This window comes from Strix uralensis, chromosome 18 (genome assembly GCF_047716275.1).
Source record: "Strix uralensis isolate ZFMK-TIS-50842 chromosome 18, bStrUra1, whole genome shotgun sequence".
Classification (NCBI taxonomy): Eukaryota; Metazoa; Chordata; class Aves; order Strigiformes; family Strigidae; genus Strix; species Strix uralensis.
The window spans coordinates 3,590,017-3,603,877 of NC_133989.1; the positions used below are offsets into that span (position 1 = coordinate 3,590,017).

Below are 13,861 nucleotides of genomic sequence, written 5' to 3' on the forward strand. Positions count from 1 at the left end.
TTGAATCAGTCCCAATGCTATTATCTCACAGCTATAGATTTACTCATTTTGCTGCAAGATTTTAACTCAATTTTTTTCAGCTGTACAGCTGGTTCCAGACTGCCAACATTACCAAGTCAACACAACAAAAGTAGCAAGGCGATGAAAGCATATGATTTGTATTTCATGATGAAATCTGTAAAGACTCCCTCCCCTAATATTTAGCATTAAATCAACAGTAAAACTTACAAGCTTTTTCATCAGGTGATCATTTAAAAAGTCACAGGACCAATTAAAAACATTTTGTGTCTCTGCCGAGGACTGCGATTAGATTAATGTTACAAATTAACTCATAACTGACATGCAAAATAATCCCATTTGCTGAAGCATGCCCAATAATAGTTAATCTTCCCTTTCACTCTATGGTTTTTGACTTTTATAGGGTATTATTGTGGCAAATAACATCTATTCATAACCTCTGCTTTCCATAGCTGAGCACAGTTTAAGGTTTATGAGCAGGCTTAATCATTTTTTCAATTCTATGATATACATGCAGATATTTGCTAAGGAACAGGAATGGGGGATTAAAAATGATCAGAAAATGTATTGTAAACCAGGGAGACACAGCCCCAGGTGATGCTTGGTGGCTGCCCTGGGTGGTCTCAGTTATTCTCCCTGAGGTGTGAGTGAACCTGACCTTACTAAACAGATACTTTGCATTTGGGAAAGTCCACACCCAAGTACCGAGCTCATGTTACTCCAGAAAGGGACAAATGCACAGGGGTTTGTACATTTAATTTCTCTTGGTAACACATACTGAATTTTTCTCCGGTAGTTTGGCTTCAGAGGATCATCAGCATTACTTCTGTCATGGCTGATAAACACCATATGGATCAAGCGTGATCCACTCGCTGGTTTAGGAACGGGGAAGCCTCCCAGAAGTGAAATAAATCCACATCCCAGTCCTGTGAACTGGGCTTGTCCTCAGGGCGCTGGTTCATTTAAAGAGAGATAAAGAAAGCACGGGGTGATTGGGTTGTTCACATGCAACATTGCAACATGCAACGTTTTCCTGGCAGCTGCGGAACTTTACCCAGCTCACATAAAGTGTGAACCTTGCATTTTTTAGCACGCTTTTAAAAAGCATCCCTTTGGTTCAGCAATACAGAGGATGCTGCTATTGCTGGGAGCAGCACCAGGACCAGCCTGGAGCCTTTCATAATCAATTCCTACAGGAACAGCATGGTCCTGCACAGACGGAAACGTTTCAGGAATGAGAAACCTAAAGAGCAGCCAGCTGACCATTTATCCAATGCTGTGCTCACCATCAGTGCTGCAGGGACAGCTGAAGGGCAGGGCAGGAGGCATCTAGAAGCAGAGGGTGATAGGAATACCCTGGCCCACCCTTCATGTCAGAGACATGTTTTCACCTGATTAGTCCCAGCAGAGCCTGAAGCATGCAAGAGAGCAGTAGAAACTGGCTTTAAATTATCACATGAGCAAGGACACATTTATAATTAAATAAATTCCAAATAGTAAAGCTTAGCACTCACAAATCCTTTATATGTTTTCCAAGCACTTTCCATTCGCTGGCAAATTAATGCAATAATATGCAAGAAATCAGGAAGGTGACTTGGGTAATTTTCAATTAGCTGCTTGAAAATGCTTTGAAGATAAATCTAGCCAGATTTTCTGAGCTTACTTATTTGTTCCAGCTTATCTGTGCAAATACAATTGGCTGCAGCTGCCTTAGACCATCTTAAAAAACTTACAGTGCCAATGCACAAAGCAGATTTAACCAGGCCACTACATTCTGCCATAGCAAAGATTAGCCAGACAAAAGGTTCTTTTATGCTATAATACCTAACTCCTGCTCCCTAATGTCACTCTTGCTTTAATATCTTTTTCCTACCCATAAGTTTCATCAATGGTGAGAAGGTTTTCATGCTGGCACAGTACTGTGCTCTCCAGCCCCCGTTACGGTCCATGGAGCGCAGTGTCTCCGTGGCTCTTCCAACGCAGCTACACCACCAGCATTTTCCCAATATCCAGCCCTGCCCACAGCATGGCATTATTTCCCATCATTTGGATTCTTACAACCCATTTAAGGATGTTCAACATTCAGGATAATGTTTCTGCATGAGCTGTAAGTCAGCTTTTCCCAATGATTACCAGTTAGTTCCTATAGCTATCCCTCCTTGGTTTCCACGCAGAAGATGCACATTCAGGCAAATCCTTTATGATATAAGAAATGAAACAAAATGAGCAAAACCCAAATGAAGAATGCGAGACATGATTCTTTGCTGCTTCTAAAGAGAGAACCAATAAAACCCCAAAAAATGCAACATCCTGTGTTATGCAAGGATGCTGAGTACAGGATAAATATAATGCAATAATGCTGACATCTACCATGGCTTACAGGAACTTACTCTTTTTCATCATCCTGGTTCGATCAGTGTGAGGGTAAAAACAAAAAGGGAAAACCAGAGGAAATGATACCACGAAACTTTGTGAAAGCCGTATCACAGAAAGATGGATTTGGCACAAATAATATGAGGCACTTCTGTTGTAGGTGGTGTGTTAGTATTATACAGAATTACTGCAGCCTCATAAACAGAAGGAAACAGTCATTGCTGGAGTAGCAGAGCCTTTCCACAGGCTTTTCTCTTACATTGCAGCTGGGTAACAGCCTTTTCATTGAGATATCTCCTTCATCTGGCTTTTTTTTTTTTTCTTTTCATTGAATGACCAATTCATGTATTATACCAAGCTGCACTGCTCTTCCAGGGTATCGGGAATCTATTTTTGGCTTGATCGTTAAGAGTAGCAGCAGAAACACAATCGTGCTTGGAGCCAGAACTATTTATACCCTAACCTGGACCACTACCCTCCTTTCTGCTGTCAACCATTCAAAAAACCTAGAGAAATTTGCATATTTCCACAACTGTTTTTTCTCTTAGAACACCTGCCATGCCTGTGCTAGTGCTGACTGGGAGTGAGGAGCTGTTAGAAGTGGGTTTCACACACGCCCTCGCTGTTGAAGAACCATTCCTTCATGAGGTCTTAATGCCTTTTTCCTTTCAAATGGATAAAATAGTTCAAAATTTGAAGCTGAAATACAAATCTTAAATCCCTGATTTCTGCTGCAGCGTGGGAAGAAATCTATGTGAAATCCTGAGGCATTCCACAGTGCTGTAAAGGCACAGCCTCCATGCTGTCTCTTTTACATGCTGTGAACAAAGAGGGTTGGAGGTCAACATCCAAATTACCTAGTACTTCACCTTCTCCCGAGACAAGATTGTCTTCCAATCCCTCTTCTCCACAGTAGGGGGACTTTCTAGGGAAAATCATGCACCACGAGATCTTTAGCTTGAACTTTCTATGACAAGTTCTCCAGCTGAACCCCATGTTGGTGGGCTGGATGTCCACCCATTCCTCTCTCAAACCAGACCACACAGAGCTAGATGGAGCACATTAGAAGAGAGAAATGCATCACAGAAAGAAACTTGCTGATCACCAGCATCCACTGCAACAGTCACCATCCTCAGCGAGCACAAGAGCACATGAGGCCATGAGATGGGCAGAGGGTGGAAACACTACATCAAGTGGGAGCAGGAGAGAGACAGAAACTACAGGAAGGATTCAGCTGAAGGAAGAGTATTTCCCACACAAGCCCACTTTTTTTTCCAGATCAGCAAGTAATAGCTTCCCCAAACAGCCCCTGGAGCACAAACTCACTGGTGCACACCGCTTAGCCTGGATCTTGTTTAACATTCAGTGATGCTCTCTAATCCTCTTAGGTATTAGTCTTGAGATTCCTGCCAAGCACGGGAACAGCACAGCCTCCCAGACAGCACTTAAATGAACTCACTGCTCGAAATGGGCCTTTTTGCAAAATATGGTAGAACTCCAGCTGTTCATTTTTGGTTAACCTCAGATTAGCACCTAGGAAGTCACTACGGCATGCAAAATGCAAAGTTAAATAGCCCCGATTTCTCAGGTGACTCCCTAGGAAGTCATTCTGCATTAAGACTGGGATTTCTCTCTCTTCATTACTTATTTAACGTATATAATTTGAGTTAGACATCCCTATTGTCTCTCTGTCGCCCACTGCAAGGAGATCATCACATCCAGGTTACCTACATGCCTCAAGCCATGTCTCCACAATCACTGTTTTGTGTTACTAAATCACTCATTACTGCAGATATGATCTGGAGCAGGAACAGGCACATAATCATATTTCTGTTGGATTAGCCAAGCATATTACCCCGAGCTTATTCTGGCCTCATGTTGGCTACCTCAACACAAACAATATTTGATCTAGCACAAAGCCAGATGGTGCAAAATTAACCCTTTCAGCACAAACCTGACGTGGCACAAGGGCGCTTGGATGAGTTCAGTGCACAGGCTCAGGTAGCTGTAGGACTTCTGACTTGGTGTTTGCAGCCTCTAAGTTTCCTGACACCAAGTACTCCCTACCCGCCCTCCAAAGAGGAGCTAAATGAAAGCATCATATTTCATCCACTTAGAATAAACATAATGTCAGCTTGCAGTTAATTTGCATTTGATCATGCAACACCCTAGATCATGACACACTGTGGTCTATTTTAGGATTTCTTTGAAGAGGCCACATCCCTATTGTGTAACTGAGAGGAAATGATGACCACTTTCAAATGACTTCTCTTCATTCTCCGGCTCAAAATCCCAAACGAGTACCATAACCGCAAACTACAGCTACAACCACAAGATGACCCAAAGGGGAATGGGACAGACCACGAGATCAGAACACTGGCAGCATGCAGAGCTGCTGACCACTGCCACCAAGGGTGGGCAGAAGAAGCCAACCTGAACTGACACCTTCCTGAGAAACCTCAGTTCCATCTCAACGGTGAGTCCTTGTGCTGCAGGTTCTTACAGTGGCTCCAGCAAATGTCTAATGTAGAAAGCACTGAAAATCTGAAGGATAGCCACAAATCACAACAACAGGTCGCAAACGGGCAGGTATACCTTGGCTGTGCTGTCCTCGGCTGTCTGCTTCTTCCACGGCTGGCTGCATCTAAATAAATAAAAACCACTGCTGATCGGAAGAGGCGAGACTCCGCTGATTCCTCTGAGAGATGCTGGGGGAAAAAAGCTGAGCAATACCATTCTCCATTAACAGGCCTCTCTAAGAAACCCAGCTCGATAGGAAACAGCAATCCCATACACACATAAGTCAATATACATACTAATGCATAGAGAAAGGTGTGTACACAGGTGAGCGCACGCTCTCCGCAGGCACCAGGCGGTTTACAAGCTGCCCCTCTTGCAGGCTGGCACGTCTTTCATCTGACCATCAGGTCAGTAATTCATTCTTACTGCCAGGGAGCAAACTGCTGCCAAATGGTGTTTCTTCCTGAGATAAAGGAATAAACAGGCTTATAATGTTCCCATTGTCAACCCAGAACATCTGCTGGAATTCAGAGGGGTTTGCTGTCCATGCACAATGTGGAGTCAGCTTCTACTTTGCACCCTCCCTTTTCTCACACATGAGGAATCGCCGCGTTAGACAGCAGCTGTTGGAGGATAGATTTACTCGGAAATCTGAAAACCACCTTCGAGGGATTCCTGCTTCCACACAGCAGCGTTGTGGGGTTTCCATTTCTGGCTCAGGAACTTTTTAATTTTCCTTAGTAAGGACCTGCTCGCATCCTACAGCCCCCACCAAGGTGCTACGAGAAACAGACACAGCAGGAATATCTTGTTCTTGGTTATCAGCTTGAACTGAGGGCGGATTTTTGATCAGTGTTCCCTAAGAAATGATGGGCCTGATCCTGCCATTGCCACTTACCCATGAACAGGGTTTGTTCAAACAAGGCATTCAAGCAGGGTCCCTGAGGTCACTCACAGAAAGTAAGAGGTAGTTCAAGGGAATAAAAATTGGCAGCTTTGTGGTGGTAGGCAAGGAAGGTTTTTTTATTGCCTCTGGAAAAAAGGCAATATTTAAAATTTTAAATTATTTTAAAACACGAATATTGGAGACAGATAATCAGTGTACCACAGGCTGGATATCTACTTTTCACTCCTTTTAATCATCTTCTTCAGCATCTTAAAATACTCTTTTCAAGGTTTTCCACCAAATAAGAGGAAAATACACAACACTAAAGGGATCACAGGTTGATTGAGGTTATAGGGGGCCTCCAGAAAAGGCTGATTGTGTTGTAACCAAGACCCACATCTCGCTCAAAGGATCTAAATCCTCCATGAGACCAAGTCTGTTCCAGCAACACAAAGACGACCGTAAAGTTGCTTTGAAAGCACTGAGAGGAAATCCCTTTTTTGGGGGGAATTCTTATGCTAACATAAAGCTCCATGGCATCTGCCCTGTCCTCAATTATGCTGAAGTGGTGCAGGATCAGATCAGCCATTGAGTGACGGCGTTAGCAAGCCCCTCCAGCTAAGGCAAGCTAGAGCAGCCTTGCTGCTGCTCTGACTTGCTGCCGGGACAAGGGTTTAACTTCTGTTTTCTATAGGGCTTTTAAAGCAAAAGAAATCTTGAACTAAATTTTCAAATCTGATTTATTTGGAGTGTGGTAAGCTAAAAAGATTGATGCAGTTTTCCAAGGGGAGGTTACAAGGAAACAGAAAATCTAAAAGATCTTATGTTCTTCAGATGTTTTAAGGACTTTTTACTTCTGTGTCATGGGATGGTATCATTTATCAGAACTCTAGAATCTAAACGTATTTTTTTTATCTTTTAATGCCATATAGAAAAATAAACTTCTATTTCATAGCATACCCAAAGCACTGGAATTCACAAATATGAAGCCATAGCTATCAAAATGCCAAAAAATACTTTTTCTTGGCTCTTTTTTTCATAGAATCATAGGTTTGGGTTGGAAGAGACCTTAAAGATCACCTAGTTCCAACCCCCCTGCCATGGTCAGGGACACCTTCCACTAGATCAGGTTGCTTAAAGCCCCGTCTAACCTGGCCTCTTCAGCCAGAATATTGCAAAGTCAAAGTATCTTGGGGGAAAAAAAGTATTTGGCCTTGCTTTCTCAACATGAAAATGACTCCCTAACTCCTTCAAAACGGACGATGATTAAGCTTGTCAGCATTTCAGTTTTTTTCTTGAAGCAACCAAGCCAAGCTCTGAGAATTCAGATGACTGAAGATTATTGATACCATACAGCAATATACTTTATCCATTAACAAAAGCAATCAAATTCAGTTTTAGTGTAACTATATGTATGTCAGTGGAATAGCACAAGTGAAGAAAGGAGACTAGTGTCTTCACTGCTCCAGGAATTGCAAAAACTGCTGGAAAGGCTCAGCACTTTGCTGAATGAGGTGAACAAGAATAAACAGACTGCTTCCCACCACTAACATATCCCATTGCTCAAGCTCATTTACAATTTAGAAGTGGAATGACATTATTTTTGACAGCAGCAACATACTAGTACCCCAGATTTAGGGGTACTTTTGCTTGAAGAGAGATTTAAGGTTAGAATAACATTGTTCTGTTAATATTAAACACTTCACTGCCTCGTGTCATGCTCTCCACTGTACTAACAAGAGGCCTGATGCAAAATCTATTAAAGTTAGTGGCCCTCTCTGAGTACTTGTCTACAATCACTCATCACAGCTACTGAAGTAGGATGGATGCTTTTGTCTGGGATTCATAAACCAGATGAAGTCCTTGACCCCTCTCAGAGCATTTTTCCCAGAAAGTGTTTGCAGAAACTCTTTGTTCTCAAATCCTCCAGTTCAGCATCACCACTCGTACACTGGGAGGTCACTCAAGCCAAGATGCAACAACACTAATTATATCATAGGGAAGTCTAGCAATAAATCAGTTTTGAAAAGGGAAAGTAGAGTGGCTCCAGGATAGGAGCAGCTCTTACATCTAGAGATCCCACAGCTAGATAGGGCTGGGATAGCTGGGGAACCCGCTGAAACACAGCACAGGGAGAGCTGTGATGCCATCAACCCTGTGGGCAAAGCCCCTGACCCTGCCCATGGTGCGGCCTGGGCTATTACTGCTCCCAAATTCTGCTTCTCTGCACAAGGATCAACCCCTTACTGGGCCAAGATAAGGCATTTTTTAAATGTACTAGGGAAACACAACACGCTTTAGGGTGGCCATTGAAATCAAGACTAGAACATCAATGCATTTCAGGGCAGCCCCCGAAACAGCCTGCGCGTGGCTAACAACTCCCACACACTGCTTTAACACAGTGACCTCAGTTTATTAATCATAAAAATCCAAAGGAGGAGCCTTTCCCTTCTAATCATCATTCTCTTCTCACTAACCCACTAGCAACAAGACATCAGCTGTGCTGAGTGGGTGCAGAGTCTTGCAAAGCTTTTCCATCATTCACCATTGCATTAATGGGATTCTGCAAGGTGCAAATACCCCCAGCTCTGAATAATTAACTTAGGGACAGCAGCTCAAGGAATCGGGTGAGGAAGACAAGAAAGTTGTGAGTTGTGACCAAGCCCATAGGCAAAGGCAGGTTTCTGAGCTTGGTATGCTCAATTAAAATATAGGAAAGCAAAAACAAGCGCTCAGTGATGCTTTTTGGGGTGGACTGAACAAAATAAGTAGAGCCATGATTCACTTTTTGTGCTACTGCAGGGCGTAAAGCCTCAAATTGGAGCGCCCAATCCTCCCCAGCATGCTCCATGCTGTAAAGACACACACAAAAAAAAGATTAAAGCTGCCTCGAGGAGTTTGCAGTCGGAAATCATGAGGCACTGAGCAGCTGGATGCTGATCTCCCTAAGCCAGTGGATATTTCTTTTGTTAGTGGCTGATCCCATCTTCCCCCTTGCCTGCAAACCTCTAATCTGTGTAGAGTTCTATTAAGCACTTGCTCAGGTAGTTCCTGGTTCAGCTGGCCAAGAGTATCCAACCCTCGCAGGAATTGCTGCTTCCCATCTCATTTGTCATCATCCCAGGGTCACGCTTAATGTTTTTGCCACTGTCACTTTGTGGGTTTGCCCCACGTGAGGGGCAAATTAAGGCAGTATCAGTGGAGTGGCTATTTCACAGGGCTTCAGATGACCCTGTCACGCCTGGACACGCTCGTCGCACGCAGGCACGGTTTCGGCCGAGTCGTGGCAGGGCAGGGCAGGTGGCTGTGGTCTGTCCCTCGTAGCCCAGAGGGTTGCTGCTTCAGTTTCAGATCATTTTTGGTAGCCTGCAGGCTAGACCTCTTTGCATATAAATAGCTAATTTTTTTTTTCCCTTTTCATTATTTGACTAACCCTCTCTCCCCACATTTCATCTTTTTTCTCACATTTACAACAGCTCAAAACATACGTCTCTAAAGATCTCTTTTGTGTTCAATCCCCCTTAAATGCTGTTTTAACACATGTGTTTACAACCAAGTGGCACTACAGAAAGTAGGAGCCCAGAAATCAAAAAAAGGAGGTGCCAGACCGGGATAACTTCATGTCTGTAGCACGTTGCCTGGTAAAACCAAACAGTCTATAAAATGGTAATAAAATGTTAACGGAACAAACTGATGTGATTAATGCCCACTTGTGCCTTTTGAGGTCTCAGAATTGGAAAGCATGTTTTTATTATAACAATGCTTTTGATTTGTATCATCTGAACAAATAGGTTAGTAAAAGTAATATAGGTCAGGTGCTGAAAGTGCTCCGATTTCTCCTCAGCGTGCTGCCTGCTACTTCCTTCTCTAACTTCAGTTACTACCCTCTTGAAACAGGGATCATTTTATCATTAACATACTTCTTAATTGTTGTAAGGATCATTTTGCCGTGCCACTTTATTAGCTTTTCTTATTTTCCGCCTTTTCTCTGCATCTTTTTAATTTCCGGAGGAAAGGCAAGGTTTTGATAAAAGAAACCACAATGAATCAGTTCTAACGAATTTCATTTACAAGGTAGTAATACCGGGTTTGAAGCATCACCGGAGATCGCTTGCAAATGGAAAAATCTCAATGAGTTGGGCTATTTTGGTGACTTTTTCCCCTCCCTTCACATAAAACGGGCTTTTCCCGACGCGGACCATGAGCTCTTGCCATCAAACCACCGATCCCCCACAAAACCCCGCACAGCCGGGGCTGCCACCCAACCGCTCACCCCGAGCTCCCCCCACACCCCCCCCAGGGACCACCACCAGCCCCCTTTCGGGGCTTTTCACCCCCGCCGCGGGGAGCGGCGGATGCTCCGCTCCGCGCCCATCCCCGCCTCCTCGGGGCTCCCCCGCGCCGCTCCCGCAGACACGTGCGGTAGGTCCCACCCTGTGTGGGGGTGCTCGCCCGGGCAGCCCCCTCCCTGCACCCCTCCATCCCCCCTCCATCCCCGGTACCTGCCGCCGGGCGCTGCCGCCGCTGCCCTCTCGCCGCCGCCCCCGCGCTCCCGGGCCCCCACCGCGGGGGCGGGCACCCTGTCCTGACGGACGGGCGCTTCCTCCAATCGGTGACGGCTACCGGCGGCGACCCGGCCAATGGCGGGGAAACTGAGGCTAAAGCGAAAGTGGGGGGGAAAGGGATGGGGAGAGGGATGGGGGGGAAGAGGGATGGGGAGACGGATGGGGGGGAAGAGGGATGGGGGGGGAAGAGGGATGGGGAGGGAAAGAGGATGGGGAGGGAAAGAGGATGGGGAGAGGGAAGGGGGGAAAGAGGATGGGGAGAGGGAAGGGGGGAAAGAGGATGGGGAGAGGGATGGGGGGGAAAGAGGATGGGGAGAGGGATGGGGGGGAAAGAGGATGGGGAGAGGGATGGGGGGGAAAGAGGATGGGGAGGGAAAGAGGATGGGGAGAGGGATGGGGGGAAAGAGGATGGGGACAGGGAAGGGGGGAAAGAGGATGGGGAGAGGGATGGGGGGAGAAGGGAGAAACGGGGTAAGGAGAGGGCAGGAGGGGGGCAGGTGCAGCTTATGAAAAACGCCCAATTTCCCATCCCGCTGCGCACCTGGGGCCTCGCAGCCTCCCAGGCAGGGTTCGGCCTGCCCCCCACCCTGCCCGGGGTACACCAGCCACCCCGCACCCCCGGGCTGCTCAGGGGATACATCCGTGCACCAGACGGAGGGGAAAGGGTGCTGGAAGGAGCCGCATCCATGGCTGTGGTGGCAGAGACAGCAACGGCCGGAATTTAATCTTTCCTTCCAGCTATTGCAACGAGCTGACCCCGCGTAAAAGGAAGAAAAAGTACAAGAGCAGATCCATGGGTATTATTTTATCTGGGGCATAAACACAGCTATCGCAGCGTTATCTTTATGGGTGCAATATAGCGCCGGGCACTATCTGGCTGGGCACGGCTGGGTTAATGATTGCAGAGGCCACACAACTCGTCTCCAGAGCTGAAGGAGCTGTGCAGAAAAGCTGTGGGAACGCACCGAACCCTTTTGATTTGCATTAATTCATTTGTCTGGGCCTTTTTGCCCCGCTGCTTGGGGACTTGCTGTCATGGTGGTTGGTTTATAGGCACAGAGGGGGCCCTTGTGCGGTTACACAGATGAGTCCCTGGCTCAGCACCTGCACCTGAGCACTCCACACCCTCCAGGACATAAATCACCTGGGCAGGTTGAATCTGGGCAGATGTGACATGTGCATGTGTGAGGGTCTAACCATGCAGCTCTTGCATGCTTGCCAGTGCTGCTTTTGCAGCCCCCTTTGCATTTCTTACAAGAGCTGTTTCACATCACTTGGGAATTTGGCCTGTTTCTGCATGTTCAGAGATAAATAATTCAGGCACTGTATGTTTAGCTCTTTAAAGTGCAATCAGTCCTCCATTATCCAGCATGCGCGGGATAACCTGGGTAATGGAAAACCCCAGCTAATGCTGCACAAGGCGGTGAGGAGGGCAAAGAGGTCTGACGTCCAGCCGCCACGCTGAGCCCTGCGGCACCCGTGCAGAGGCAACTGTGCTGGACCTTTCCACGGCTGCTGCTGGAGCTCGGGGACCCACAGGTAACTGGGAGCCAGGGCAGGAGCCAAGGCAGAAGCAGAGCCTACAGCTTGCCAAGGCTTATCCCAGGCTGCGGCCATGCGCCGTTTGCATCGCTTCCTCCTCCTCATCCTCCTCATCCTCTGAAGCAGTGGCTCCAGGATGGAGCTGGAAAGTGTTGCCTCTTTGTCCCATCCCTGCGCAGCCCCATGGAGTTGGAGGTGGATGAGCTTCTTGTAGGTTTTGCTTTCACTAATTGGGCTAGATTGGGAGCTGTCGAATAAACTTTTAAAGCAAAATTAAATGTGGGAGAGCCTGCTGTTTGTGACATGCTGTGGTCAGGAAAGCCAGGAAGCTTTTGCTCCATGGACACACACTCATGTTGGTTTATTATATATGAATTGTTTCCTGTGCACTGAAGTTAGTTTTGGCTGGTACTGTACAATCACTGATGAGTAAGGACCTGTTTCAAACTGTTTATATTTTAAATAAACAGGGTGGAAAGGACAACAGGTGTCAAAGGTGAAGCAGTGCGTCAAAAGCATCCAACCTGGGGAACCCCCCCCACGTTTCCTGTTCAACCACAGCATTCGTCACTGGCTCCAGCTTCAGGGTGATGCGTCCCTGCTCCTCAGCTCTGCTCACTTCTCCATGTATGTGTTGGTCCATCCTGCCTTTGGTGAGGTTGTCCTCAGAGGTGCAGAATAATTATTTTACTTAATTTCTGGTGATTTTTCATACAACATCTCAAAATGTGTTACCTCTTGGGTGAGGGAGATGTAAAGATATGGGGCTTGTCCTATGGATTTACATGAGCTAATAGTAACTACAACAACGTGTCCAAGGGAGAAGGTGTGGCAAAGAAGGACAGAGGTCTGGAAGAAATGTCTCCTACAAAAATCTTTAAAAGATCCTGGGCAGTGGTGTGGCAAATCAGTCTTGCTACCTCTGCTGATTCACTTGTAAATGAAAAGGAGTCTGTCCCAGGGGCAAGTTTGTTTTAAACTCCATTTAAAGCCTGCAGGGTTCAGGGTGAGCCAGTGCACACATTGCTGAGTGAGTAGCAAAAGGATCCTCCAAAGCCCAGTGTCTTCCCAGGACTGTCCTCATCCAAAAAGATCTCTGTAGCTGGTTTGGGGGATGGGAGAAGCTGGAATTAATTTACCAAAGCTATAGAAAGGCATGAAGTGGGTGTGATGCAACAAAAGCTGGGGCAGGCAAGGGGTGGAAAGGATGGACAAGGTTTGGGCAGAGCCAGATGAGCACAGAGGAGCACAGGCAGGGTGGCAGGGACCCGAGCACAAGGGTTCTGAGGGCTTGGCATGAACTCAGGTCATGCCTCACTCAGTTTCTCTCCTGGCTCTGCAAACCTGTGAAGGGGAAGGATGCCACGGGAGCAAGAGGAAAGATGAATTGCAGAAGAATTTGGAAAGTACTCACCAGAGTGTAGTCCTTGTCCTGCTGCGAGCCACAGACACCTCCACCAAGGGAGGTGGGAAGGGTGATGGGGAGGCGCAGACCTGTCCCTGTGCTGTCGGGGACGTGCGTCAGCTTTGCTTGACAGCATCTGGCCTAAATCTTCCTCACCTCTGCTAGTGTCTCATCTCAGGACCATCTCCTTTTGCTCCCTCGCCTGTCAAGCTCAGCCAGACTGGCTACCGAGCTCTGCTAGTGGCTGACGCTGCTGGTGGCTTGTCTTTTAAATTTGAAGGGGAGAAGGTTTTTGCTTGACTGGGGCTTGGTGGTGGGCACAAAGGTTGTTTCTGAAAGGAAGGGGCCATCTCTGCCCCCGTTCGTCATTAGAGCTGAGAATTATCAGGGCAGTGACGGTAATGAACAATGACAAGGAGACTGTTAATCGTATTAGTAGTATTACTACTAACGTTATAATCATTATATGATTGTTATTCTATGGGTTACTATCTCCTCGGGTTTGGGAGGCTCTGATCATTTTAGTTTGACTGAAACCCTGATTTTTATGGG

At 46.5% G+C, this 13,861-nt stretch overlaps 1 protein-coding gene across 4 annotated transcripts in view; it reads right to left on the reverse strand.

Moving 5' to 3' along the window:
* The window catches only part of SLCO4A1 (solute carrier organic anion transporter family member 4A1), a 31,566-nt gene extending 17,997 nt beyond the window's left edge, over positions 1-13,569 (reverse strand). The window contains exons 1-2 of one of the 4 annotated variants that reach the window (XM_074888313.1): positions 13,319-13,569; positions 4,987-5,035 (exon numbers count right to left, since the gene is read on the reverse strand). The gene's annotated coding sequence lies outside the window, so the exon portion shown is untranslated. Of the gene's footprint in view, positions 1-4,986; positions 5,036-5,207; positions 5,275-10,299; positions 10,383-13,318 lie in introns of those variants that run through there. The other 3 variants (XM_074888315.1, XM_074888314.1, XM_074888312.1) reach the window with 3 other exon arrangements.
* Positions 13,570-13,861: the final 292 nt, after the last annotated feature.